Below are 27262 nucleotides of genomic sequence, written 5' to 3'. Positions count from 1 at the left end.
TATTTGTCTGTTAACCTTTTTATTTTGCAATAATTCCAACTTTTAGGAAAGGTGCATAAATAATACAAAGAACTCTTGTATTCCTTTACCTATACTACCTGCCACATTTGTTTCACCTCTTCTCTCTTCACACGCTTGTGTGTGCATGCGCACATGCACACACACACACACAAACACACACACACTTTTATGAATATATATATGTGATTTTTTCTGAACCATATGTGAGTGGGCTACTGGCTCAAACTCTCTTCACCCCCTGTATTTCCTAATAACAAGAATTTGATAGCTGTAAGCTACATGTAGCTATCAAATTCAGGAAATGCAATATCAATTTCTACTTTTGTCTAATCCATAATCCATATTGTAATTTTGGCCTAATAGTGTCCTTTAAAACAATTTTCTTATAGTTCACAAGCTATTCTTGGATCCCACATTGCATTTACTTGTCCTGTCTCTATAGTTTTCTTTAATGCAGAGCAGTTTATAAGTCTTCCTTTGTATTTTGTGACCTTGGCATTTTTGAAGAATGCTGGCCAGTTATTTTATAGAATGTCCCTTAATTTATGTTTATCTTATGTTTCCTCATGTTTTGATTCATATTTTTCCATCTTTGGCTGGAAGACTATATTAGTGATGTAAGTGATTTGTCCTTCTCTGGGGGTCATATCAGGAGGCACAGATGTCCATTTGTTCTTTATTGGTGGTGTCAGGTTAAACCACTTGGTTAAGGTAGTTGGTCTTTTTTTTAGGAAGATAACTTTGATATTATGTAAATGTCCCACTCCTCATCAAACTTTCTCCACCTAGTTTTATCAGTCATTGAATGGCTTACTCTGAAGGTTGCATCCATCGTCCCTTCTATATTTGTGAGTCCAAAATAGTACTTGATTGCCTGCCTGGTCACAACTAGAAGTTACACTCTGCTGAGATTGGTAGCTGAGCTTGGTAGCTGAGCTCATGGGAAGCAAGGGCCTTGACTGACAGCTCTTGGAAAGCCATTCTGGTCTGTTGCGTGTGTGTTTTGACATGTGTAGTAACTCATTTTGGAAATACTTATTTACTAGATGACTTTTGAGTAAGCTTTTAATGCTTTACAAAAATGCAGAATTTTGGTCACATATGTTATAATTCATTTTTGTGACATCTGCAGGAAAAATTGCACCTGGATCTTTTACATAGTGTTGATAGCAGAAAGTTGATCATGATGACACTGTTAATAATCACTTTGCACTATGTAAATCCTGCTTCAGAGAAAGGGAGGAATTAGAGAGATGTTTGAACTCAGAAGGATGGTTGGACTGAAAAGGAAAACTAGATATTGGAAGCAGATGAATTACGTAAAATGTAAATGTTCAGGAATATTTCAAAATGCTATGTGGAAACTCTATTGATGGGGGAGGCTAAAGTAGTGAATGACATTGCTTGGAATTTTGTTTTTTTCCTTATTCAATTCTAAAATAATCCTTACTCAGTTTGTAGCCGTTTTTATTGTTGTTGTTTTTTGTTTGTTTGTTTTGTTTTGTGGTGTTTTTTTTTTTTTTTTGGTCTAGTTCTTGCAGCCATTATTGCTATTTGTGCAATGGGCTTCCATGGGGAAACCTCTGAATGTTGTTTTACTAGGACTGAGATATTAAGTTCTTGGTCTTGATTTTTGTCTTTTCAAATAGTTCTATATAGCCCATAGTAGGAACAGAGGAATAGTGGGGAGTGTTTGGGAAGTTTCTCTGGTCTTACGTCATTATAACACTGGCTGTTACAGGTCCCATTAAGGTAACTGTTTTCAGAACAGCAGTGAAAGCTGGAAGTGGACATGAAGGAAAAACAGCTGTTTTTCATAAAACCTACAAATGAGCACATTCTAGTTACTCTTGTGATGTGTGATCTGGAGCAGTGTTTCCCTAAGTGTGTGTGTTCCCTAGAATGTTCATGTGTGTATACACAGAAGAGAGAAAGAGGAAAGAGGAGTAAATTTGTGGTTAAATAAGTTTCAAAAACACTGCAAATCATACCCCCATCTTGGAAAATCACAAAGCAAAAGAGCATAGTCAATGCTCTGATTGATAGACCGTTGCTGGGGAACAAACCATCCCAAAACTTAGTGGCTAAAAACATCAAATGTTTACCTAGTCTGTGGTTGAACTGGTGGTGATTCCTACCTGGGCAGCTTGGACCATCTTGGACCAGTCTGGGCTCTGTCATGTGTCCACAATCCACTGGCAGGTCAGCCAGAATGACTGATGTTGATTGACCTTATCTCAGGTGTTTCTCCTGGAGGTGTTCTCTCATTGTCTAGCAGGCTAGCCCGGGCTTGTTCACAGGGTGGTCACAGGATTCCAAGCTTGTGAGCAGAAGTATCCAAGGCCTGTTGAGATTCAGGCTTGGAGCTCATATGATGCCACCTGTGTTACAGTGTACTGGCCAAAGTGAATCACATATTCAAGTGTAGATCTGCAGGTACCAGAAATAAGCTCCATCTCTTGATGGGAGGGCCTGCAAGATCTCAAGCAAAGGGATGAAAGTACCAGAATGGCCATTTTCACATTCAAGCACAGAGACCAACTAAATATGCAGTTGCAGTGCCAGGGGCCTAGGTTTGGGAGAATATATAGGGGGGAATGAAAAGAAGATACAGATAATTTATAATTGCAGAAGTTATTTATAAAAGCTTTGGTTTGAATTTAATGAGTTAATTCTTGTAAAGTGCTTTGAAGTAGCATATAATAAATGAATGCTCTATAAGTGATAATATTGTTATCCTATATAATAAAGTGGTAATATGAAATTAACCCTCACACCCTCACAAGATGGCTGCCTATGACCAGGCTGGCAGGGGGGTTAGTGAGGGACGACCAAACGACTGAACAACAGGCTGCGTGGGGCGACCAGGCCGTAGGGGGGCCATGAGGGGCAACCAGGCCAGCAGAGGGGGGTAGTTGGGGGAGACCAGGCCAGCAGGGGGAGAAGTTGGGGGTGACAAGGCTGGCTGGGGAGGTCAGTAGGGGTGACCAGGCTGGCAGGGGGGGCAGTTAGGGGCAACCAGGCTGGCAGGGAGGGGGCAGCTGGGGGCTTCCTGGCTGGCAGCAGGGGGCAGTTAGGGGTGACCAGGTCGGTGGGGGGGGGCAGTTAGGGGCGATCAGGCTGGCACGCAGAGGCAGTGAGGGGCAATCAGACCAGCGCGGTGGTGGGGGGGGGGGAGGGAGCAGTTCAGTTACGGCCAGCCAGGCAGGCAGGCAGGTGAGCGGTTAGGAGCCAGCAGTCCAGGATTGTGAGAGGGATGTCCAACTGCCAGTTTAGGCCCGATCCCACAGGGTCCTGGATTGGGGAGGGTGCAGGCTGTGCTGAGAGGACCCCCCCTCCCCGTGCACAAATTTTGTGCACTGGTCCTCTAGTTATTATCATGAGTGGATATGGCACAGAGGTCCCCAATCTTAGTTAGAAATCAAGCTGAGGATTAACTTGACAGTAAAGTGAACTAAGCTTCAGATCCATTCACAACATGGATAATCAAGTAAATTACAAAAAATACAGTCTGGAGTATAGACCATTTTCCTCTCAGGGGCTGAAGGCCAGAAAATATGTCCAATTTACCTTCTCTGACCAGTTCACCCTGTTGGGCTTGTTTCTGACATAAGGTCAGGGCTTGGTGGGTTATTGCTAAACTGGAGTCTGTAATAAAGAGGGTAACCAGGTGTAAAGATTGTTTTCTTAAGACTTTTTCTTTGTTTGTTTACTTAGCCTTTATTAAGTGCATTGGAGTCTTAGAGGCTATCTGGAGTGTACTTTGTTATATGATAAAGGGGGCATTTAACTTTCTAGTGACTGTTTTGGCTCCTAAATGTTAAATAGGGGAGGACCCTACCACTTTCCCTGGTCTGCCCCTTCCAGGCACCGGGGGAAGCAGTCCACTGACTGCCACATATGCCCTTGAATTTGGCCAGTGCTTTGGACTCCAAGCTGTGGAAGGAACTCTTTGCCTCTATTTTCCCTTTCACTTTACTTCTTGGTCTCAGCACTGCTCCTCCCAGACTTGTGCAAAACCCTCTGCACTTAGCATAAACAAATCCCAAACTATTTGTATGTGTGTCTGGAAGAAATATTCTCTGAGGACTAAGAGCAGGCACACTAGAGGGAGTGTTCCCTTGTGCTTTAATCATTTCAGGCTTCTATGTGTTGACAGAAAGTTTTGTTAGTTTTCAAGTTTAAAGAAAGGAGCATTCAGGGGTGGCATTTGGAATTTTTTATGGCTTGGAATTCTTAAAGTGAGTTTGATAAGGTATGCACTGAGCCACAAGACACTCCCTTTTAAATAGGCTTCACTGTTCCTTTTATGAACTCACTGTTACCTTCAAAGGGACCCAGAAGCATGGTGAATTCTTCTGTTAGAAACTCTACCCACTGGTTTGATCTGCAAGTTGAATTTGAATTCTTTTTTTGCTAAAGCTTGTGAAATGTTCCTCCTCTCTGAGCCTCTGCTCTTACGTCTCTATATTTCTTCCTTTCTTCTCCCCCCCTCCCCTACTCCACCCCCAAAGTAATTGGTGCGTGGTGACTTTTTCTACTGTTTTCCCTTGTTCTCAAGGTGATTCTGCCCCCACTTCTGATATGGCTCCTCCTTCCTTCCTGAAGGAGACTGTTCTGTGTCTAGTTTTGATTACATCATCCCTGCCTTTAAATAACTAAGTCTCACGGAAGGAGAGAATTTTTCCTTAAGGGTGCTATTGACTCTTGAATCCTGGAGTACATATGAATAACTGGGTCATGTCAGCACTGAGAATTCTTAACAGAACTCCGGGTTCTGGGTTGCTTTGGGTGGCAGCTGTGCTGAGTTTACCCACAGGGGAGCTTCATGGCAGCTAATCTTTGACTCTTCTCTGAGGAACCAATTCTTCCTGGGACTGTTGACTGACTAACACTTTTCCAAAGACTGCTTGTGTGGCTTTAGGGTCAGATTGCTGGCTTTAAAAAATAAAAAAAAGGAAGAAAGAAAAATAAATTAAAGCACCAATACTTCAATGCAACCTCTATGAATATTTGTTACACTAGAAATGCCCCATTTCTCAAATATTTCTAAATATATGGTCTCCTCGGAATGTTCCAGATCTGTCATGTGGGAAAGTTAGAATGCACTGAGCCACCATCCTTCTTCATAAGCACAGTACATTATAACCAACACCAGATTGACAGCTAAGTGATTCCCAGGGAATGGTGACAGGTTGACCTGTGTATACCCAGGAGGTGTCAGACCTAAGACTTTGAGCTAGCCACACCTCTTTCACAAACCACGCCTTTCCTGACACCAGTCCTGCAAAAATAGTGTCTGTAAAATGACCATTCTCAGGATACCACCTTCTGGCTCTTCCCTCTTCCTCTCTCCTAGGATCACTTCATTAAACAAGGAACAATATTCATTGAGTGCCTACTGTGTGCCCAGCACTGTTCTAGGCATTGGAGATGTGGTAGTGAACGTAACCATTTGAGCGTCTGCCCTCATGGAGCTGACATTGTAGTGGGTGAGGCAGATAATACAGACTAGACAAAATGATGGGTGATAAGATACCAGTAGTGATAAGTGCTAGAAAATTGAAGCTGGTGAAAGGATAGAATGTGGTGGGGAGAGAGTAAAGAAGAACTCACAGAGGAGGTGGTGACATTTGAACAAGGGCCTGAATGAGGCAGAGGAACCAATCCTGTATGGCTCTCTTGGGAAGAACATTCTAGTGGACAGAAGAGCCAGGATAAAGGCCCTCAGTTGGGAACCTTAATCTTAATAGGGGTGATTTGGCACTATGTGGAAACTAGACATTGGGAGGTAAGAGCCCACGCAGGGAGCCAGTTGGGAGGTCATTGTAACAACCCAAAAGAGAGATGTTGGTGCCTTGGGCTTACCCACACTCTCAAGCTTCCAGGCTTCCTCCATGCCCAATGTGGTACTTTAGTTTCTGTTATCTCCAGGAAAAGGAATTATGGGAGGTAGAGTTGCTCTTTGCAGTCTTCAGTTCTATCTTCAAAGTGTCTACCTAAGGTAGACTGAGAAATCTTGAGACCCACCCTAAGATGCTGAGGAGGATGTGTACTCTAGAGCCTGGAGAACAAAGGCCTTGACTCTATCTGCATCTTTCTAGGGAAGGGCCAGGGCTAAATGAGATCTCCCAAAAGTCTCTTATATATCCCTCCATATTCTCTTCTCTCTCTCTGTCTCTACTTTCCATGTGTCTCCAGCTTTCCGTTGAAATTTTCACCACTAGTCCTCTCACTGCCACTTCCACAATGAAGACGTTGCTACTTAGCACACCATCTCACCTCATTCAGATCAAATATTCTTTTTGAAACCATACTATCTAGCAGGGCTTTTCTCTCTCTCTCCTTCCTTCCTTCCTTCCTTCCTTCCTTCCTTCCTTCCTTCCTTCCTTCCTTCCTTCCCTCCCTCCCTCCTTCCTTCCCTCCCTCCCTCCTTTCTTTCTTTCTTTCTTTCTTTCTTTCTTTCTTTCTTTCTTTCTTTCTTTCTTTCTTTCTTTCTTTCTTTCTTTCTTTCTTTCTTTCTTTCTTTCTTTCTTTCTTTCTTTCTTTCTTTCTTTCTCTTTCTTTCTTCTTTCCACATCAGCAGGAAGGTAACACACCTTGAGTTTTGAAGCCCATCAACTACTATGGGTTGCTATTAAGAAGGGTGCTATGTAAGAGGAAATGCTGCTCTAATTTCCACATATCCCTTCCTGCTCCTTGGTGAGTTGTTTAATGAGAAGACACCATATTTTTTAGGGAAAACACTTTGAACAGAAGGCCTGATTTAGCTGGAAATGGATGTCTTTATTATGTGTCAGAGGGCTAAAAATTGCTTGTGAGATGTTGATGTGTGTATGCCTAGGAAACACAAGAAAACACAAGCACATACAGGAAGAGAAATCAAAAGAGAGATGCAGAGGGATTGGGGACAAGGAAGTGTAAGATGCTGGGGATGACCTGATTCTTGCTCAGTAGCGTGCAAGCTCCAGTTGGCTCCAGTTTGGCTAACACTGCAATGCCTTTAGTGTCCCTGAGCTGGGTAAGAGAGCTGACACACTGATTTCTAGGGGGAAAATCTGCTCCCTCCACATTCCCAGTGCAGATAGGCAACATAAAACAGAATGAGACTGAGCTACCCAGAATCTGTCCACACAGACTCCAACTCAGTCTTTGAATTATTTATTCAATTCTTGTCACTTTGTACATTTTCCCTCAAAAATAGTTCACAGTAGGTCTTAAAAAGCATGAAGGGGGCAACCTCATCAGGATTTGATTTGTCCCCAGAGAGAGCTTTCAAGTTTTGTTCTCATGAAGAGATTTCATGCTTGGGAGATGACAGTGTGGAGTTCAGACATAGGACAGGAAGTCATCTAAAACTCAACTGCATTCTATTTACTTTTGTTGTTTGTTTACCCCTTTGGTGTTCCATGTTGACCTGTGCCTTTCACTTTTCTTTGAGACTCCCTGCATGTGCATGTTGCTTAGAGGCTTTTAGCTTGTTGGTGGCAGCCCAAGGGGCTTTCTCCCCTCTAGTTTTGGGCCACAGAGAGGAAAGAATGAAGATACTATCCTTGCAGTGACTCCAAGCTCGAGCTAATAAAGCTCCCCTCTTAAGGGAGCTAATAATTTTAAAATTGCTAGAGGAGAACTTGAAAGTGAATTTCAGCAAACTCTTCCAGTGGTATCTGGATTCAAATATTCTATCTCCCCTCCAGCATGGTTATTGGATGGGATGGATTATTTGTATCTGCTCAATAGGTTTCTAGCCCTGCTTGGGGGAGGGGACTGTGCTAGGCTTTCCTTGGAAGAAATTTGGTTAAGGAGCATGGCATTTCTCAGGTTTCTGGAGAAATGATGTTCTGGCTTTATATTGAGTGTTCATTTGCCACCAGTGAGCAGATAGATGGTCCCTAACCCCCTGAGCTCTTGCTGGTCAGAAATGAGTCCTGGGACCAGTAGTATCATCACTGGGAATTGGTTAAACATGTGCAATATTAGGCTCCACCAATGACTGTAGAGTCAGAATTTGTCTCTCCTTAAGAACCTCTCCACTTCCTGACTGTGAATCCAGGCCCACTCTCACCTTTCATTGCCCCTCCGAGCTCTCTCCTCCCCTCCAGCAGTTTCCTAGTACTTCTCCAATGCCCACCCCCCAGCTTCCCAGTTAAATTGTAAGCATCCTGTGGACTTCCCTTTCCCACACCCCCACATCTTATCTATCACCAAATTATTCATTTCATTTCCCAAGTGCCTTTCCTCCAACTTGAGCACCACCACTTGGGTCTAAGCTTGCATCTTCTTGGCAGGTGTCCTTGAACTGGTCTTCCTATAGCCTCTATTGCCTTCACCCAGTCTCTTTTCCACCCTCAACTACCAGCGCCATTTTCCAAGTCTCCTCCACCATCATTCCCTCCCCTTCACTGCCACAACTTCAGCCCTTTCAGTGGCTAGCAATTGGTTAATACCAATTAAGCCCTCCTCCAGAGGGAAAAGACAGAATGTGTGTTTTTCCTCTTGGACTCTAAGTTCCATGGAATAGAGAGACCTGATTCATTTGTGTTGATCCCTGAATCCTCAGGAACTGGCATCTAGAATGTACCCAGTAAGTATCTGCTGACAACGCCAGTGGGATCTTTTGCAATTTCATACAATGGCATGTGCACACTATGCACACCTAGAATGGACTGTCTGCCTCATTTAGAGGGTGCAGGTTTCTTAAAACATGATACTGGTAAACAAAAACCAGACTTCCCTCCAAACCTTTAACAATTGCCTTTTAAAATGTTTCTTAAATATATAACATTTCAGTTCTGAATTCCTATAGAACTGGTAGTATGAATTGGTCCTCAAGGTCAGGAAGGCTTCTTTGCTCTGGCTTTAATTAGGATAAATGGAAGCTACTTCTATGTAAATTAATCAATCCATTGACACACACTTCTTCAGGCCCGATTATATACTGACCACCAAGCTGGAACCCTGAGAAAGAGATGAATGATGCAATTTCTGGCCTTGAAGAAACAGGAGGCAGATGATGGCCTGGAGAAAGTTTAATTGCAGGGAAGAATTCAGTAACAGTATGTACTATGGAACCAGAAGTGCTTTGTTTCGGACCAGCTTCAGTGTGCCTGTCACCATGTGTTTCCAAGAGCTTGAGACATCACCATGAAAAGGCTACAGAATGTTTTTATGGAGGAAGTGAGATTTTTGAACAGTCAGCATTGTTGGAAAGAGCCTAGACTAAGGAAGGGCTGGGGTTCGGAGCTATGGTAAGCTTACTGCTCACCTGGCATCAATCCTGATCCTGCCACTCACCAGTAAGCAATTTGGGCATTTTCAGAACTTCTCTGAGCCTCAGTTGCTTCATCTGTGAAATGGGAATAATAATATCTACCTATAGAGTCATGGTGAGGAATAAACATGATGATATAAGTGGCACACTTAGCACAGTGCCTGTAGGTAGAGATTCTGAATCTATTGTTATTATGTGTATCAGGCCTACAGAACAGTGCCTACCAAAGACATATGTGGAATTTTTAATAATGAACAATAACCATTGCCAAAACAGCCTATTAAGTTGTTGGCATGTGTCTGCCCCACCCCACCCTAGGAATGCTGTGGCATCAAAGAAATGGGGATAGGTCAAAACTCTTGGAAAAGTGAAGGTCATTGACCATGGCTTTATATGGCATCTTCCCAAGTGTGTACTCCACGTGGTTAGACAGTTTATTACTCTAAGTCCTTTACATATTTTTCAATGACTTTTTTTTGGTAAGGCTTCTTTTTTTAAAAACTATGAGCTTTAAAAAATACATTTAAAGCAATCAGGGAGTTATCACCCTCAAGTACTGAATAGAAAATGTTGACTCCCACTAGGAAAATGGGCAGCCTTGGGTCTTACAAAATTGGGTTTGTATCCTGATACAGCCCTTTGGGTTCCGTAACCTTGGGCAGGCCCCACAGCCTCTCTAATTTTGTTTTGTGGCCTGTACAATGTGCTTAATAGTAATGCCTATTCCGAGGACTGTTTTGAAAATTAAATGACATAATACAAACGTGTCTAACAGTGTGTCAAGTAAATTGTTGGTTTTCCTTCTCTTCTTATTAATATGCATTTTTCTCTGAGCAAAAGTCTTGTTGGCACTTAACAGAATTAATTACAAAGTGTGCTATTTCACTATTTTCTCTTTTGATGTGATTTCTCTCACCTACTGAGAGAAAGAAAGCCCTTCAGAATCTATAGTCTGAAAGGTCACTCTGTGTGTGTGTGTGTGTGTGTGTGTGTATTTACTCCCCTCCCAACATTAACATACTTTTCCCAGGACACATTTATGATGTCTGGGCAGCTGATGTGTCTTTGTAATGAATTTGTAGGATTGGGACCACAACTTGATTTCATGAACAGAAAATTGTATAGTTTGATGACAGAACATTCAAAACTGCCACCTGAAGAAGAAAGTGAAAAGAAGGCCAGTGTGCCTGGCTAGTGGATACTTTTACAATATGCCACGGAATTCCCTGATAAGATTGATTCTCCATTGCTCATGGTGGGAACCTGTTTGATGACCTCCTCTTCATGGCTGCCTTCTCTTTCCTGTCTCACTTCTGCACTCCACCACCTGCTCCCCAAATACACTATAGATGCTCCTTGACTCACAATAGATAATTGCCCAACTGTAGGCTAATGCAAGTGTTCTGAGCACATTTAAGTTAACCTAAGCTTAGCTCCGATGTTCAGTAGGTTAGGTATATTAAATGCATGTTTGACTCATATTGTGATATTTTCAACTTACAATAGGTTTAATTGTAATTCTATTGTGCCACATGTTGCTAGCCCAGAAAAGATAAAAATGCAAAGTATAGTTTCTACCAAATGCATATCACTTTCACACCATTATAAAGTAAAAACATCTTAAGTTAAACCATCATAAGTCAGGACAATCTGTACTTACAGTTGAATCTTTGTCTCAGGGTTGACTCTAGGGGGAATGCATTATACGGTAACATTTCAGAATGACCTTTCAAAAAAGTAATGATCTAATTTACTGAAGTACAATATACAACCCGGGTTACCAACCCCAGCCCTACCATTGTTTCTGGCCTTGGACAATTAATTTTATTTCTTGAGATCTCACCTCTTCTATAAAACGAGGGTCATAGGCTGTTTTGGGGATATGATATGCAGTTTGGGTGAGACAGTGACTTGTGTGGGATGAACTAGGCATTCCAAGTCATCTAGCATTTCTGGCCATGCCTACAAAAAACCAGGAACGGGCCCTCTCCTAGTCATGGTAAAAACCAACAAAACACCCCAACACACTGCAGGAGTCAGTACCATTTTTGGTTGAGATATGCTACCAGGTCATTTCTGAAGTCCTTGCTAGTTTTGATATTCTATTATTTTGCCAATCAATAACCTCAGACATGGAGTGATATTCACTATGGCATATTTCTTTTTTTTGGGGGGGGGTATTCAATGATAACTCTTGAGTAGATTCTATGATGTTAGAAGTAGCCACTGACATGCCTCCTTCTTAAAATGGTAAGGAAGAGAACATTTAACCCAGTCTCCGTTTCCTTGAATTCCTTGAGCCATTCTCCCCTTCATTCATTTGACAGAATTTCCTTGCCTTTGTACTCAGTGAGGAACTTTAAAAGCTTACCTGCAGATATATACATGCTCTGAAAGCATTGACTTTTCCTTAGAGTAGGCTCATCACTGGGTAACAATGCTGTCAGAGACCCCCCTCCCCCCATGGTGTAGAAGAAGAGAGAAGAGAGTTTGCTCTGTCATAAATGGAGTCAGTCTTGGAATTTATACCTGAGCCATTTACTATTCTACCACTTGAGTGACTTGAGGCCACTACCATTTTCCTTTTTGTTTCTTATAAAAGAGTTCAAGGAACACAATAAATTGCTTCTTTTTTCTTGAAGAAAATCTAAAACTATATTCCTGAGTGGGGAATATTGGTCTCATGATGCCACACATCTGACCACTGTCTGACATGTAGGAAACTTTCCATAAATGTGTACTGAATTGACTAATCAACAAGTTGTTCTTGTTCACTCCATGAAACTTTGAGAACTTTTCTTTGCAAAGATTTTTTTTTCCATTGTAAATGCATTGGAAGACTATGTGACCATGCTTCTTTGGTGTGTGGTGAGCTTAATTTTCCCAGGAAGGAAAGTTTAGGGGAATTATTATCTTGATTTTTCAATAAACTGATCAAATTGTGGAGATAAATTGAAATATGAGTCATAAAACTTATTGAAATAGCAGTAAAGACTTGCCAGATAGGAAGCAAAGCAACGACTTATGTTCAAGCAAGACAAGAACCAACTCTCAAAAAGGAAGGAAGTGGGCCATTTGGCTCCTACTTTCAGGTATGAATATGGCATTAACCTTGAAGACAAGTTTTTGGTAGATATTTGCCTGTTCTATTGGGTTTCTGGCATTAGCAAAACCCACCAGCTGAGCTCTATGGAGAGTACCACAGGGAGATGGGAGGTTGATCTTTAAATTGGATTCCAAGTATAGTGAATGATAAAATATCCTTTATTACAATTTTAACTGGAACGAATCTACCTCTAGAAGAAGACCGTCTCTTTGCATGAGGAAGAGAAAGTAAAGTGAGTTAGAACTAAATTACGTAGCTGAAAATTTTCTGGAAAATGTGCTTCCTAGTGCATCCAAAGCAGAAGTAACCACAGAGTTCTGCCTATTGCTAACTTGACGATGAGGTCAACTTATCATAAATCAGATCCTATATAGTTCTGTTTCTATAAAAGGACAAAGCTGAACTTCAGAAAAGGAAGGCTTCAAGTCACAAAAAACAGAGGTGTCCTGTTGGCTCAGCATAGTGGCTAAATCCACCAGGAAATGTGGCGTCTGGCTTGGTGGTGACAGGGGAGTACATTGTGAAGGGGAGTTAGAGAAAGGTCACCAGGGTTTCAAAGAGGCGGGCATGGGGACTGTCCTGTTCAGCATCCTGCCAGGCTGATGTCAGAGGGCTTATTCAGATTTGAGGGCCTTTGTCTGGGGGGATTGGAGTGATTCCTAAGAGACAATGCTCAACTGGAGGCTGGAAGCACACGACGCCTGAATTGAATTTGGGCAGTTGCTGAGCAGATGGGATCAGAGGGACAAACAAAGGGGAGGCTGTTCCCAGCATATCTACAGGAAGAGAGGACTGCAGAGCCAGCCACCCGGCAGAAGGGCTTCCTGAGTGGCCTGGCTGAGGAGGTGCTCTGCCCCCATCTTGTGCAAGACAAAGCATCCCCAGGGCTTGTGGTGCTTTGTCCATTTCCTAGAGAGAAAAGAAAGGCCGGGGTGGGAAGGATCAGGCCCATGAACTTCTCCTACAGCTCAATTTTCAGAAAGTTTGTGCCATTTTCTCATTTGTGGATCACTCACTCATAGGATGATCAAGCAGAAAGTGGCCTCATGGTTAATCCAAGTCTGACACCTTCATTTTAAGGTGCATTAAAGGAAATGAGATCTATAAAAGTGAAGTGCCTTTTCTGGACTCTGTCAGTCTTTGATTGGCTTCCTCTAACAGCAGACATGAGATGAGGAATGGACTGCAAGCCTGGTATTCAGGAGGTGATCCCAGGTAACAGTGGTCAGGAACTGGGGAGGTAAGATGGGGAAGGGAGGAAAAGCAATACCGCCATGTTAATGAGCAGCTCCCAGTGGGTAACAGGGGCTCAATCCCTCTGGGACCCTTTGGGATACTGAGTAGAACACACTTGAGAACTTTTTTTTCTGAACCCCGCTTAAAGCATAAAACCAAGCATTTCCCAAAAGGCTGTGAATAATGACATCCTTAAAACTGTAAGGACTCCCACTGAGTGAATGTTCACTGTCTACCAGCTCCTTAGCTTTAATGGGTCACTTTAGTCAATTCATGTCATCCTTCCCACAATGTTAGGAGGTAGTAACTGCTATTATCCCATTTCACAGATGAGGAAATCGAGGCACAGAGAGGTTAAGTGACTTGCCTGGAGTTAAGTGGCAGAGTTGGAATTCAAATCCAGCAGTCTGGCTTCAGAGCGAGGTGTCAAGGTGAGAATAGTCTGTAACACATTAGGTAGCTGACTGCACAAGGCTTTCCTTCAAAATGTATAGAATGCTTTCATGGACAAATCTCTCCAACTTTCCCTCTGGAGGAGGGCTTAATTGGTATTTGTCTTCCATGTGAAGATGAACAGCTTAGTTACGTGTTATCACATGTTAATAAAATGTGAGGAATAGTATATGTTGTAAAGAATGTGGGTATTCTGTCCAGACCCCCTGGAATTGTGTTAGGGTCCCAACACTCCAACTTTGATATCTTTCAATGGTGATCACCTGTGGTTCATCTTCTGAGAACTGTTCTTGCTTGGGCTATTGGACCTACTTTGCCCACAGGCTGGCAGAGACAAAGTGCCTGAGCTTACACTCACGTGCATATCTGCATGCTTGCGCGTGTGCACGTACACGCGTGCGCACACACACAAAACCCCGAGCCAAGACTGATAGATATAAGAGCCCAGCTTCCTTGCCACAAGCTGAGATAACTCTGAGGTATAACTTATATCCCAGAGTTCCTTACCACCTTAGGGGAGCTTTGCCTGACACCCCACCTTTGCTTTGCTCTTCCCCTTCTTAGTCCTGCTTCTTCCACTCCTTACCTGTCTCTCCTGGGAACATCTCTTTGATAAATCATGTGCACATGAATGCTCTTTCAGGATTCTTTCAGGGTCCACTTTTTGTTGAGCATGACCTAAGAGGGTGACATAATAAGAGTCAAAAACTCTGTCTAGTAGTTTATAATCTCAGTTTCAGTAAGAATGGACAAGAAGAGGAAACATTGGAAAACAACCATAAACCTTTTCGAGAAGTGTGGTGAAGAGAGCATAATCTTCTTGGTGTGGTCAGTCATTGCCCACTAGTCACTTGACATCTATTACAGAGCTGGGCCTGCTGTGAATTGATCTCCATCCAAGCCCCCTGCCAGCACCATTGTGCAAGGCAGTCACAGCCTTTGGAAGCAGCCTGTGGAGAGCCTGCCAGGGTTCCGTGTACTTGCACGCCTGCTTCCCAGTTGTGAGAATCAGTTTTTACATTTCTGCCACTTGCCTGACCTGCTGCAGCAAAGCAGGCCGCCGGGGAGGCTTGGCATCACTGCCTGGCACTAGTGCCTGCTCCTTCCTGGCACTGGCTCATGCCAGCAGGAACAGGGACTGTGCCAAGCATGCCACCATGGCTGTGCCAGGCAATTCCACTGCAGTGACGACCTGAGGAGGCTTGAACCTTCCAGGTTGTCATTAAAACTAATGCCAAATATACTGGAGGGGGCTGGCCATTTCCTTATTGCTTCCTGTCTCCAAGCAGTTGTGGCTTCCTGGGTCAGCCTTAATAGGTATCTATTATTCAGATGCCTGAATCCAGAGAAAGTACAGCTGCTAAAAGAAGGTGTTATCCCATGGATCTTTTCCTAGAGGAAGTCCTAAATCCAGGGGAGAGGGAGAGAAATTGAGACATGTGGTGCTTTTGCATCTATCAGCCCTGGTTCAAACTCAGGATCCATCACTTCCAGCCTGGGTGAACTTGGGCAAGATACATGATTATTCTGCTCCTCAGTTTTCTTATCTATGAAATGGGCATAATAATGCTATCTAGTATGTGGTGGGATCATTATGAAGAGTAAAGGTAATAATGAGTAATAATGCAATTTCTAGTACATAGCAAGTATTTAGTTAATGCTAGGTGTTATTATTACTTAGATGTTATTAATAATATTCTCATAAGTCTTTGATTCTCTAAGGAAGGTGGAATAAACCAGTGCTTTTCAAACTTTAGTTTGTATCGAATCATCAGGAGAGTTGGTAAAAATGCAAATTTCTGAGCCCTACCCTCAGAGATTCTGATTCCATAGGTCCTCATTTCTAATAAGGTCCCTGGTGATGCTGATCCTCAGACCACACTTTGAATAGCATTGGTATAAACCACAGGACAGCATTATCCTTATCTGCAACAGATATTCCGAAGTGTTTGTGGGTGGACGCAATGCATTTCATCTTAGCTCATGCCACAAGCTCCACATAGAATCATGTGATTTTTACCTAACTACAACTCCTATTCCATTTGGCAGCAGAAATTATTAATGCTTACCATTGTCCTAAGCATTGGCAAGACAGGAAGGCAGAGCTAATGCCTAGAATAGCTTACATAACTAAGAAATGCTTAGGGCTTGAAGGCTGATCCCACTGCTGAACCTGAACGCTGCTTAGAAGTCAGAGCATATTCCCATCACTGAGAAATGTGGGTTCCCCTCCCCCAGGGATGCAGCTGGAGCTGATGCAGAGAAATGTGATCATTGTCTGCTTCTTTTGCACAGAGATCATGCAGAGAGGAAAATAAGAGTGCTTCAGAAATACTCTCTAGGCAGTTCTTGATTTTTTTCTTTTATAGTTATGAGACATGAAAATCAAATACCATTGCTATCAAAATAAGGGGCCACATTGCCCTTGGTGTCCTGTCAATTTTCCCTCTCATCTTCATTTGTTGGTGCCTTCACTCAGAGTTCAGGATTTTGCTCCCTTCTCCATGCCCCTCTCTTTTTTTCTTTCCACACAAGAAGCTCCTTCAATCAAAAGTGCCTGGATTCTAGGAGTCCCTGAATTTGGGTCTTACTGAAGACAAAAATGCGAGAGAGGTGGAACTATAAGGTATCCCGAAATTATGGTTTCTTTCCACATTTTCTTAATTGCCTACAATGAGGAAATATCACTTTTTAAATTAGAAAACCTAGCTATTTTTTTTCAATAAAGATGAAAATCCTGTACATAGCCTACAACAATAGCTAACACTTTATTTGAGCCAGGAAGACACTGGTACGTGCTTTCATCCATAACATCATTTAATTCTTGTTCCAAGTTTAATGAGATTTGAATCATTGTCCCCATTTTACAGATGAAGAAATGGAGACACAAAGATGTGAAATAATTTGCTCAAGGTTGTAAGGCTAGGAAGCAGCAGAGATAGGATTAAAATTAGACACTTTGAGCCCAGTTTTTAAACATGATGGAGGGGCCTGATCACAACCATGTAAAAGATATAATAATCAGGCACAGATTCTGGAAGGAAATATATCAACGTTTTGACAATGATTTGTCTGGATGGTGCAGTGGTCCAACTAAGCACTCTTTTCCTTCTATTCTGATTTTCTAATTTTATTTTCCCAATGACCATATATTACTTTTACACAAATACTTCACTTATTAATTGGAAGAAAAATCACTGAGCTCAGTCTCTTTCTTCCTAGTTTAATCTATAAAGTCATCCGAGGCAGATGGTCTTCAGTTGTCCTGTGAAGAATCCCAGAGATGCAAACTCTGCAAGAGCCAGTCAATATGGTTAATCATTCTGTAAATTTACCTACACGAGGCTCCAAAAAGTGACTGACTCCATTATCTGGAAGGAAGGACTCCTTGTAATCATGTGCTTTCCTGCTGGGCAGGGACCTGCTGTCAGGAGGCTAGGTGCCCTTTGAGCTGTTCCTCCAGTTGTTGAAATGAGATCTGCTGATGAACCAAATTCCTGTTTAGCCACCTTCATGCCCCAAAGCCTGCTGCAGAGTTGGATGGCCGGGGCTACAGACAAACTGATGCCCTTGGCCTCTTTACTGGTTAGGGTATGGTAATTGCTACAACAAGCAACCCTCAAATCTCAATAGCTTAACACAATAGGCAGTCATTGTGTGCTCAGCTAACAGTTCCATTTCATCATTTTCTATTTCCACATTTGGTAGAAGATCCTCCACCTGGTCATTCTGAGATCAGGTCCCTTCATCTGCGGTCCTGCCTCACAGGCTTCCTTTAGTCTTCTAAATCTTACAAGTCAACAAGGGAATTTCTCTCTTGGGAGATGTCTGTGGGCAAGGCCTGGAAATGGTGAGTATCACATTTGAACTTTCCACATGGCCACCCTAACTGTGAAGGAGGCTGGGGAATATAGTGCAGTTGTATTTTGAGAAGGTCCAGTGGAACACATAGCAGTCTCAGCCACAGGCATATTCATTTATTCAATGAATATTTTTGGAGTGTCTGCTGTGTCAGACCCCTAGATGCTATTTGTGTCCTGTTTGCTGCAGACATGAAGTAGTTTTGTCTTGTGTCTTTGTGTCTTCTTGGTCTAGCCCAGTGGTTGGCAAACTGTGGCTCACGAGCACATGCGGCTCTTTGGCCCCTTGAATGTGGCTCTTCCACAAAATACTGACTTCTGCGCATGGGCCACGAAGTTTCAATCGCACTGTACATGCGCGCCTGCACGTGGTATTTTGTGGAAGAGCCACACTCAAGGGACCAAAGAGCTGCATGTGGCTCGCGAGCCGCAGTTTGCCGACCACTGGCTCTAGCCAAATTTGGAAGATACTACTCTAGACTAAGTAGAGTTCACTGTGCCTGAATTCTAATCTTTTGGGGGAGTACACAAGGCACTGTTGCTCCTAGAAACACCCCAGTTCCCATATAAGTCAGGATTCAGCTAGGAGAAGAACAATGATACCAGTTATTTATTTTTTTAAAATATATTTTATTGATTTTTTACAGAGAGGAAGGGAGAGAGATAGAGAGTTAGAAACATTGATGAGAGAGAAACATCGATCAGCTGCCTCCAGCACATCTCCTACTGGGGATGTGCCTGCAACCCAGGTACATGCCCTTGACTGGAATCGAACCTGGGACCTTTAAGTCTGCAGGCTGATGCTCTATCCACTGAGCCAAACCGGTTTCGGCGATACCAGTTATTTTGACAGAAGTCATTGGTTAAATATGCATTAGAAAGCTGAAAAGGCAAAAACTAAAACAGAGATGGGAACTTCAAGAAGCAGTGACCACCCCAGGACTGGGGGAACAAAGGGAAGAGGTTGAGGTTATAAAAACTTAGAAGTTTGGAGGTGATATCTTAAAATGCTGCCTGGCTTATGTTGGTGTCTTAGAGGGGGCACAACAAGGCTAGTTCTGGAATTGCTGCCCCCCGCCCCACTACAAAACAGCTAGATTATGGAACCAGTGGCCACTGCTCAAATGGAGGGCTATAACTAAGGAGATGCTCATGTGAATTGGAAGCAAAGAGAGGCACAAATCCTTTCTGCCTACATCCTACCAGTTTCTCTCTAGCTATCCTTACTGGCAGAGCCCAAGAGGGAACAGCTAGGAAAGCAGGAAGAAAGTATGTGAAGTCACAGCCCCAGTATCACCAAGCAGTGTATAGAAGGGTAGATTTGTAACTGAGAGACAATAATTTAATGACTGGTATAGGGGCTTTTGTTTCAAGCTCACACAATTTATGTTTTGGTTACATGGTGTAACCACAGTGGAATCTCAAAGGGTCACTCAGAGAAACCTCTGAGTACAATCCATTCATTCATTGGTTCACAGAACACATATTTTTGAATGCCAGGCATGTGCTTGGTATTAGGTATAGAACTATGAATAAGGCAGTTCTTGCCCACAAGGATCTCGCACAACACACGTGCACACACAGCATACTCGTATGTGTACACACATGCACAGGTATGCACACATACAGTATAAATTAGAAAAGGAATTGAGAAGCACCAAAAGATATTTGGGCTTTTAAAAAAAATTATTGATTAAGGTATTACAAATGTGTCTTTCTCCCCCCATTGACCCCTTATTCCCCCAGTCTTGCCCTCACCCTCACCTCCTGTTGTTTGCATCCATCGCTTATGCTTACATGCATGCATACAAGTCCTTTGGTTGATCTCTCTAGCAGAAACTTTTGTTCTTCTTGGATGCCTCCATCGGAGGATTGTGTGGAAAGGAGTTTAGTTCTTCTTGGAGAAAAGAGAGGAGGAGAAAGTGGCATTTAGCATATCCTTGCCTGGCATGGAGATCATTGTTCTGCTGCCCAGATTTGCTCTCCCGGCAAGCAGCTTGCCGATTAGGGGGCAAATCAAGTGGAGATTGACCTTGACTGAATGAAATGAAAGAAGTATAAAATAAATGCGGGAAGTCAATGCACCTTGGCTTCTTGGAGGCCTCTGCTTTCCTCCCTGGGGCTCAAAGAGGAGTCTGCTCCTTTCATTTTCATCATTTAAGCATTTGCTACAGAGCACTCAGTGCTAAACGGTTTTCAACACATTGGGAAGGTGATACATTTTCTATGATTCTGTATGAGGGGAGAGAAAGGGTCGTGCAGGTAGAAACTGCAGATTTTTCTTTTAGTGTGGCAAGTTTACCACATGCATGTCCTCATTTGACATCAATTGAGCACCTACTGTGTGCCAATGACAAAGAACAAGACAGACTCCATGGATTTGGAACATTGGATTGTGTGTAATGATGAGGCTCATCCCCACCCCTCTGATTCAGGAAAGTCACAAGTTACCCAGACACTCCCTTTTTATTATAATTAGTGTCATGTTGCAGGTGAGGCCTGTCATCAGTTTTAAGACTGATGGAAGACATATAACCTCCTTGGGCCTCTGTTTTCTCATCTTTAGAATGGGGAGTCAGATTAGATTAGCTCAAGATCCAGCCAATATTTACTGAGAGCTCACTCTGTGCCAAGCACTGCATTATTTCTAGGCTGTCATTAAAGTGACCTGTTTAACTTAGCACTTCTACAATGGCCCTGATTTCATATATTTTGATTTTTCTCAATAAAAAGCAACTTCTAAATATATAATCAAATGTAATTTAATGTTTTCTGTAGACTTTTTAACTGTCAGAAAACAATGAGGTCAAGTATTAGAGGTGGTGGCTTTGGGGAAGTAACAGAGGTGTATCTGTTAGCATTTGTTGTAACAGTGGCATTTAGCATGTCCTTGCCTGGCATAGAGATTGCTGATTGTTCTGCTGCCCAGATTTGCTCTCCAAACAAGCAGTCTTGCTGATTAGAGGGCAAATCAAGTGGAGGTAACTTAGTGACTTACAGGCACACATGCTTATTCTTTACCGTGATCCTACACGTTGATTGGGGAAGACCTAGTCTGGGCTGACCTGGTCAGGGCTGAAAGGTCTAGAATGACCTCACTCCCAGGGCTAGGATCTCAGCCTGGACAGATGCATTGGATGGGTCCCCTTTCCATGTGGTCTCTTATCCTCTAGGAGACTATCCTGCATTTTCCCCTGTAGTGTTGAAAGGGCCCCTAGCAGCAAGAGAAGGCAAGCATGGAAGCCCAAGTGCTTCTGCATGTCTCTGCTTGAGTCAGGTTTTCTATTGTCGCTTGGACCAAAGCAAGTTGCAAGGCCAAGCCAGAGTCAGCATGGTTGGGGATGACCCAAGGGCCATTTTGCAGTTTCCATAGGAAGTAATAGGTGCCAGAGACATATTGGCAGCAGCTTGTTTATATGTGGGGGCAAGTGAGAGGGTGGCCAGACATGTTGGTGTCAAGGATGAAGAGCTGCAAGGAATGGTGGGGTCGTTGAGAACCAGAAGATCTGAAGGAGGACCAGATTTGATGAGTCAGATTTTATTTCTCTGCAGGGGTGCTGATAGGTCTCACCTTACTACCATGTAACAAACTACTCAGAGTCATTCAACAAGTATTTCCTGAGATCCATCTATTTGTTAGATCTGCAGGTCTACTAGGACAGCGGTCGGCAAACTGCGGCTCAGCAAACCGTAGCTCGCGAGCCACATGCGGCTCTTTGGCCTCTTGAGTGTGGTTCTTCCACAAAATACCAGCTCTTCCACAAAATACCGACTTCTGCGCATGGGCCACGAAGTTTCAATTGCACTGTACATGCGCGCCTGCACGTGGTATTTTGTGGAAGAGCCACACTCTAGGGGCCAAAGAGCCGCATGTGGCTCGCAAGCCACGGTTTGCCAACCACGGCACTAGGACAAAGGCTGGGGTGGGGCTGGAGGCAATAATGTAGTAGAAACATATGACTTCTTGACATGGAGAAGATGGGAGAAAACATGAAGGAGATATTTGAGACTGCTAAAAGCTAGAGACACATGTGTACACATGTACATCTACCACATGCACATGTACCACATGCACATACATACATATACACACATTCATGGTCCCCACGTGTGCATGCTCACACACATCCACATATGTACACATGGCCATGTCTACATGGTCCCAATACCACACATGTGTACACACACTGCACCCATGTACAATGTATATGCAAATGCATGATCTTCAAACAACCTCAGAAGATTTACAGAAGCCCATCCTAGGGAACCTGAGAATTGCCAAATAAAAACTAGGCTGTGGAAAGAGGGAAATGGAGAGAGGGCCCACAACAGGCCCTATGAGAAGCTTCCTTTCCCCCTTTTAAGGTCAATGAGGGTTGAGTCAAGATACCCCCCCCCACTGCTCTACATAATGAATGCTGAAGTACATTATTGTTCATCATACTTGTCCCATTTGTTTAAGAACAGGAATGACATATGCCTGTGAAAATTAAGTTTCCCGTCTCTATGGACACATTTTGGGGAAACAAGTCTTCATGATAATAACAGAGAAGCAGTGATGAGGCAGAATAAACCGGGGGAGTTGAGGAGTAGGAGGAGACCTGTTCTTTTTAAATGATGAGTAGATCCCTCATTATTTAAAAAGGCCAGGCTGTACATTAGCATCAGAAAGGCAACCCAGTTTAGTGCCTGCTTCCCATTAGTGTTTGCTGGTCTCCAGGGTTGGTTATGTTAGTGGCTGTGAATAACAGACTCTTTTGGAAAATGTGGAAGTGAGAGAGCACTGTCTCTAACTTCCCTAGAGGCTGAGTTATTCCTTTAAGTCCTATGGTGGTTCTGATCACCCATTGTTCCCAGATCTCACTGTCCCAGGCACTCATTGTCAGCAAACATGTAGGTCTCATCGCACTGGATGAAAAAGAAAGGCAGACAGGCTGTCGGCTGCCTCTCCTGATCAGTTCATGGCTTTACTCTTGTTTATGTTTAGAGGTCTTCAGCTGACAAGAGTGTCAGCTTCCATCAATGGCATTACAGCCAGCTTTTCACAGCGGTGAGTGTGAGAACATATACAACACAACAGCTTGATCCTGTTTGGCAGAAGCGAGTGGTGTCAGGGGGCAGCTGCTGCCATAGTCCCTTACAGAAATGGGTACTACTGATTGTCCAAGAAGCAGCTCCGCATAATTTTCTCAGAGGTGAAGGCGCAGCTGATGTCAGCACCAGAAAAAACAGTTGGGGTTTTGGGTGTGTGTGTGTGTAGGAAGAAGGCTGGGTAGAGAGAGAATTTGCAAAACCCCTAAACAAATGTATTTCAATGGAGCCACATATCAGTCTGGAGAAAGAGACTTGATCAAGGTCCCTTGAGTCAGGAAGGGGTGTCTGTAAAAGAACATGAAGGATTTGGAAGAAAGATTGAATTTGAACTTGACAAAGTTCAAATGCAGGACATTTATCCTGGTATCCGTAGGTCTATAATTTTTCTTAAAGTGGTATAAACAAATGTAAAGAAACAGGTGAAGAGGTGATTTCTTGAGACAACCCCCCCCTACTGCTGAAAGACACAACTATTTTCTCCAGCTCTCTCACCATTTTGCACACACACACACACATCAAGTAGCTGGTTCTTTAAGGCAAAAAGGAATTCACCAGTTCACCTCACATGGCATTCTGCACTTGTTCAAGACCCCACACTTAACCCTTCCTTTCTAAACATTTTAAAACTTCCTTGGACTTGGTATTGCCTCTAAGGTTTATGTCCTGGAGAAATGAATTTTTCATTATTTCAGTGCTTGTCAGGATTCTGGTTAAAGATCAGGCTGGCAGATGCTTGGGTTGGCTTGTTGTGGCACCATCATGTAGCAATGTGCAGACAAAGGCAGGATGTGGCCCAGGGCACTTGGATTTTGATGTCACTTAGCCATGGGGTGGCCATTGAACACTCATGTCTGTAGCTCATCTGCTGACCAAGAGGTGAGCCAGGCGGCTCCAACCTGGAGGGACAAAGGTGGTTCAATTGGATGTCCCCAGGGTTCTTCTCTTTGCCCCAGCCCCACCCCAACACCCTGAATATCTGAGGCCTAGCAGGAAGAGGTCACTCAAGCCACCATAATCTGGCCCCATGGTCTCCCTCCTCTCCAGGCTCTAGTCCATTCTGCACACAACTGCTAGAAGAGTTATTTTAACAAAGGTCAAATCATGCCCCTCCTCTGCTCAAAGCCATCCAAGGTCACCCATCTCACTCAGGGTAAAAGCCAAGGCCCTCACTTAGGGGTGGCCCACAAGGTCCTATGTGGTCTACCCCAGCATCTAGTTCTCTCCCCATCCCCCCCCCCTCACTCTGTCCTTATTCCAGATACACTGGCCTCCTGGCTGCTCCCAGAACACACCAAGTACTTCTATCTTAGGGCTTTCACTTTTGCTGATCCTCTACCTGAAACACTCACCTGATATCTAAATACCTCTCCCTCTTTCATCTCCTTCAAAATTTACCTTCACAGTGAAGCTTTCCCTGACCACCCTCTAAGCACTCTGAATCACCCTTCCTTGCTTAATTTTTCTCCATAGCATTTATCAGCACCTAACAAACTATATATTTCATGTCCATATTTTGTTTATTACCTGCCTCCCCCACTAGGATGTAAGCTCTGTGAGGGCCAAGATTTCTGTTTGTCTTATTGAATATGGTCCCTACAAGGTCTATTACAGTTCTTGGCACACATAGAAGCCCAGTAAATGTTCATAGAAAGAATGAATGGAACCACACCAGAGAATGCTTTTTGGGATGGCACTTGAGTTGTCATTCAAATCCTAGTGCTTTCACTGAACTGCAGAAGCCAAACGCTTAGCTTTAATAACTAAAGTGAACTGGATGGTGTGTCTGGAAGACTTTCCCCTTTCCTAGCAGTCTTGATGTTGACTGTTGGACTCCAAAATGGCCAAAACTGTGTGGTTCCCTCACCCTCCTGTGGACACAGCTCTTGGGACAAAGAGGATGGCCTGTTTCCCTGACATCTATTAGAACTCCTTGATTTTGTGATGAGGCAGTGAACCCAGGACATTTCCTGGATTCACAGCTTCACAATGGTGGGGTTCAGGAGCTCCATTGATAAACCGCTGATCCCATAAATGGCAGGACACAGCAGACACACAAGTATAGGTGATCAAAGGGAGTAGAGCAGTTTCCCAATGTGCCTCCCTGATGTACCAACATCCTTCTCTTCCCTATACACACCCTTGCTTCCCTGCACCCCTATCCTCTGCACTCCTTGCAGCCATCCCAGGAAAGTCTCAGACAGTAGCGTGGGCCTGACACACTGCAGTTGTGGGAGGAAGAGACACTTGTAATCACTGCAGTCATTCAATGCAGGTGTTCCAAACAGATGCCAGCACAGATCATACGTTTTCTGTAATAATATCTGCTATTTATAGAGTATCTGCTGCATGCCAAGCGTTTTACATATATCTTTAACACTAGAAAGACTGAAACTTAGTATATACCTATATTGCCCAAAAGCAGTCAAAATGACTGCATTGTGAAAGAATAATATTGGAGCACTCTTCACTTATGTTCCTTAGCTTTTCCAGTAACTCACTTCTATTCGACATTTCTTTCATGAATTTAGGGCGCAAAAGAGATAAAATAAACAACTTATTAGAACAAGTATCACTGCATAAAGATTCGAATAACAAGTACTAGTTTAGCTTATTGAGCAACTGCAACTTATCAAGTATCGACAATTTATCATGTACTTGTATGTTATCATGTGACGGTAATCGAAAAAAAAATGAAAACTGTTATTTCAATACAGAGCCGAACTGGTCATATAAGAAATTTACTCAATTCAATAATAAGAGTCATTTGATTATTTAAAATTTCCCAAGCAGTAAAAATGACTGCTTTTGGGCAATATAGGTAATATATATATATACCGGAAATGAAGGAGGGGGGAGGTAACTACAATTATTAATAAACGCATTTATACGTTGTACAAAAAGTCACAAAATTCTAAGACATTGTGTCCTTATATACATAATTGTTTTTCTAATTGAAATTAAAAAGCAGTCAAAATGACTTCCTTGGGCAATCTAGTGTTAATTTTTACAAGCATCCTCCCAAGGAGACATTATTTCTCTTTAAAGAGAGGAAACTGAGGCTCAGATCGATTATATAACTGTTTCAGGGCCGATTAGGGAAATAAGTAGTGGGACTGGTTTTCTACCAAGGACTGGCTCTAAACACCATGCACCACACTTCCTCCATGGTTACCCTGTATGGTAACGCAGATTGTGTACTGCACAACTCCAAAGGCATTGTGAATTATGCCTCGTGGAGTACACAGTGTACACGACTGTGTATAACCACCCTGACTATCTGATGGGAATAGTATTTGACTTAGGGATACTAGTTGTATCAGTTAGGAATGCATTGCACTGCAAGGAATAGAAAAGCTGAACTCTCGGGGCAGGGGTATTAAACAAAATGGTGTTTTAGTTTTTTCACATAGCCAAAGGTCTGGAGGTAGGTAGCTGCAGAGATTGGTTCAGTGGCTCAACAATGCTGGTTTTCATGTCTCACAAATTCCTCATGGTTGTAAGATGGCTGCTACAGCTTGAAGCTTCACATCTATGTTCTAGGGAGAATAAAAGGCAGGGAGAGGGCACCAGTCACATCTGTTCCCTTTTTGTCATGAAAGGTAAACTTTCCCAGTCTTCCATCTATATTTCCCAGAAGATTTCTGCTCATGATTCATCAACCAGAACTGTGTCACAGGGATACCTCTAGCTCTGGATTGGGGGGAAAAAGTATTTTAAATTTCAGGGCTTTGAAATGAAAGGCAACAAGGGAGAGGAGTTGGAGAGGGAACTCTGGGCTAACAGTGCCAACTACACCAGTATTTTCAACTTGCTAACTGGGATTCCTTTTGGCAGACCTTGTGGCCAGTAGTGCCCTGTTCTATATTGGCCATGCAAACCCAATAGGACTTTTTTGTCCTCCTGGGCTGAAGCATGGAAGAGAAATCAAAAGGCTGAAGATGCTCTGATATGACTTGTGGACTCCATGAAATAGTGATTATATATCCTTGATGATGACATCATTATCATCTGGGAGCCTGTTAGAAATGCAGAATCTCAGGCTCCAGACTAGACCTATAGGAACAGAATCTGCATTTTAGCAGGTGATTCATATGCACATTACTGTTTGGGAAGTGCTGTTTCTAGAACATAGATTGAGAACACAGGACTGTCTTCCTGGCATCCACCAAAGTTCTCTCAGCTTTCAACTCTGGGGTGATCAATACATCACAATTTGCTCAG

At 43.0% G+C, this 27262-nt stretch overlaps 1 protein-coding gene across 2 annotated transcripts in view; it reads left to right on the top strand.

The window, feature by feature from the left end:
* The window catches only part of NHS (NHS actin remodeling regulator), a 347582-nt gene that overhangs the window by 143807 nt on the left and 176513 nt on the right, over positions 1–27262 (top strand). The gene's annotated exons all lie outside the window — the stretch shown is intronic.

This window comes from Myotis daubentonii, chromosome X (genome assembly GCF_963259705.1).
Source record: "Myotis daubentonii chromosome X, mMyoDau2.1, whole genome shotgun sequence".
Classification (NCBI taxonomy): domain Eukaryota; kingdom Metazoa; phylum Chordata; class Mammalia; order Chiroptera; family Vespertilionidae; genus Myotis; species Myotis daubentonii.
This window is presented reverse-complemented; position numbering and strand designations above follow the sequence as displayed.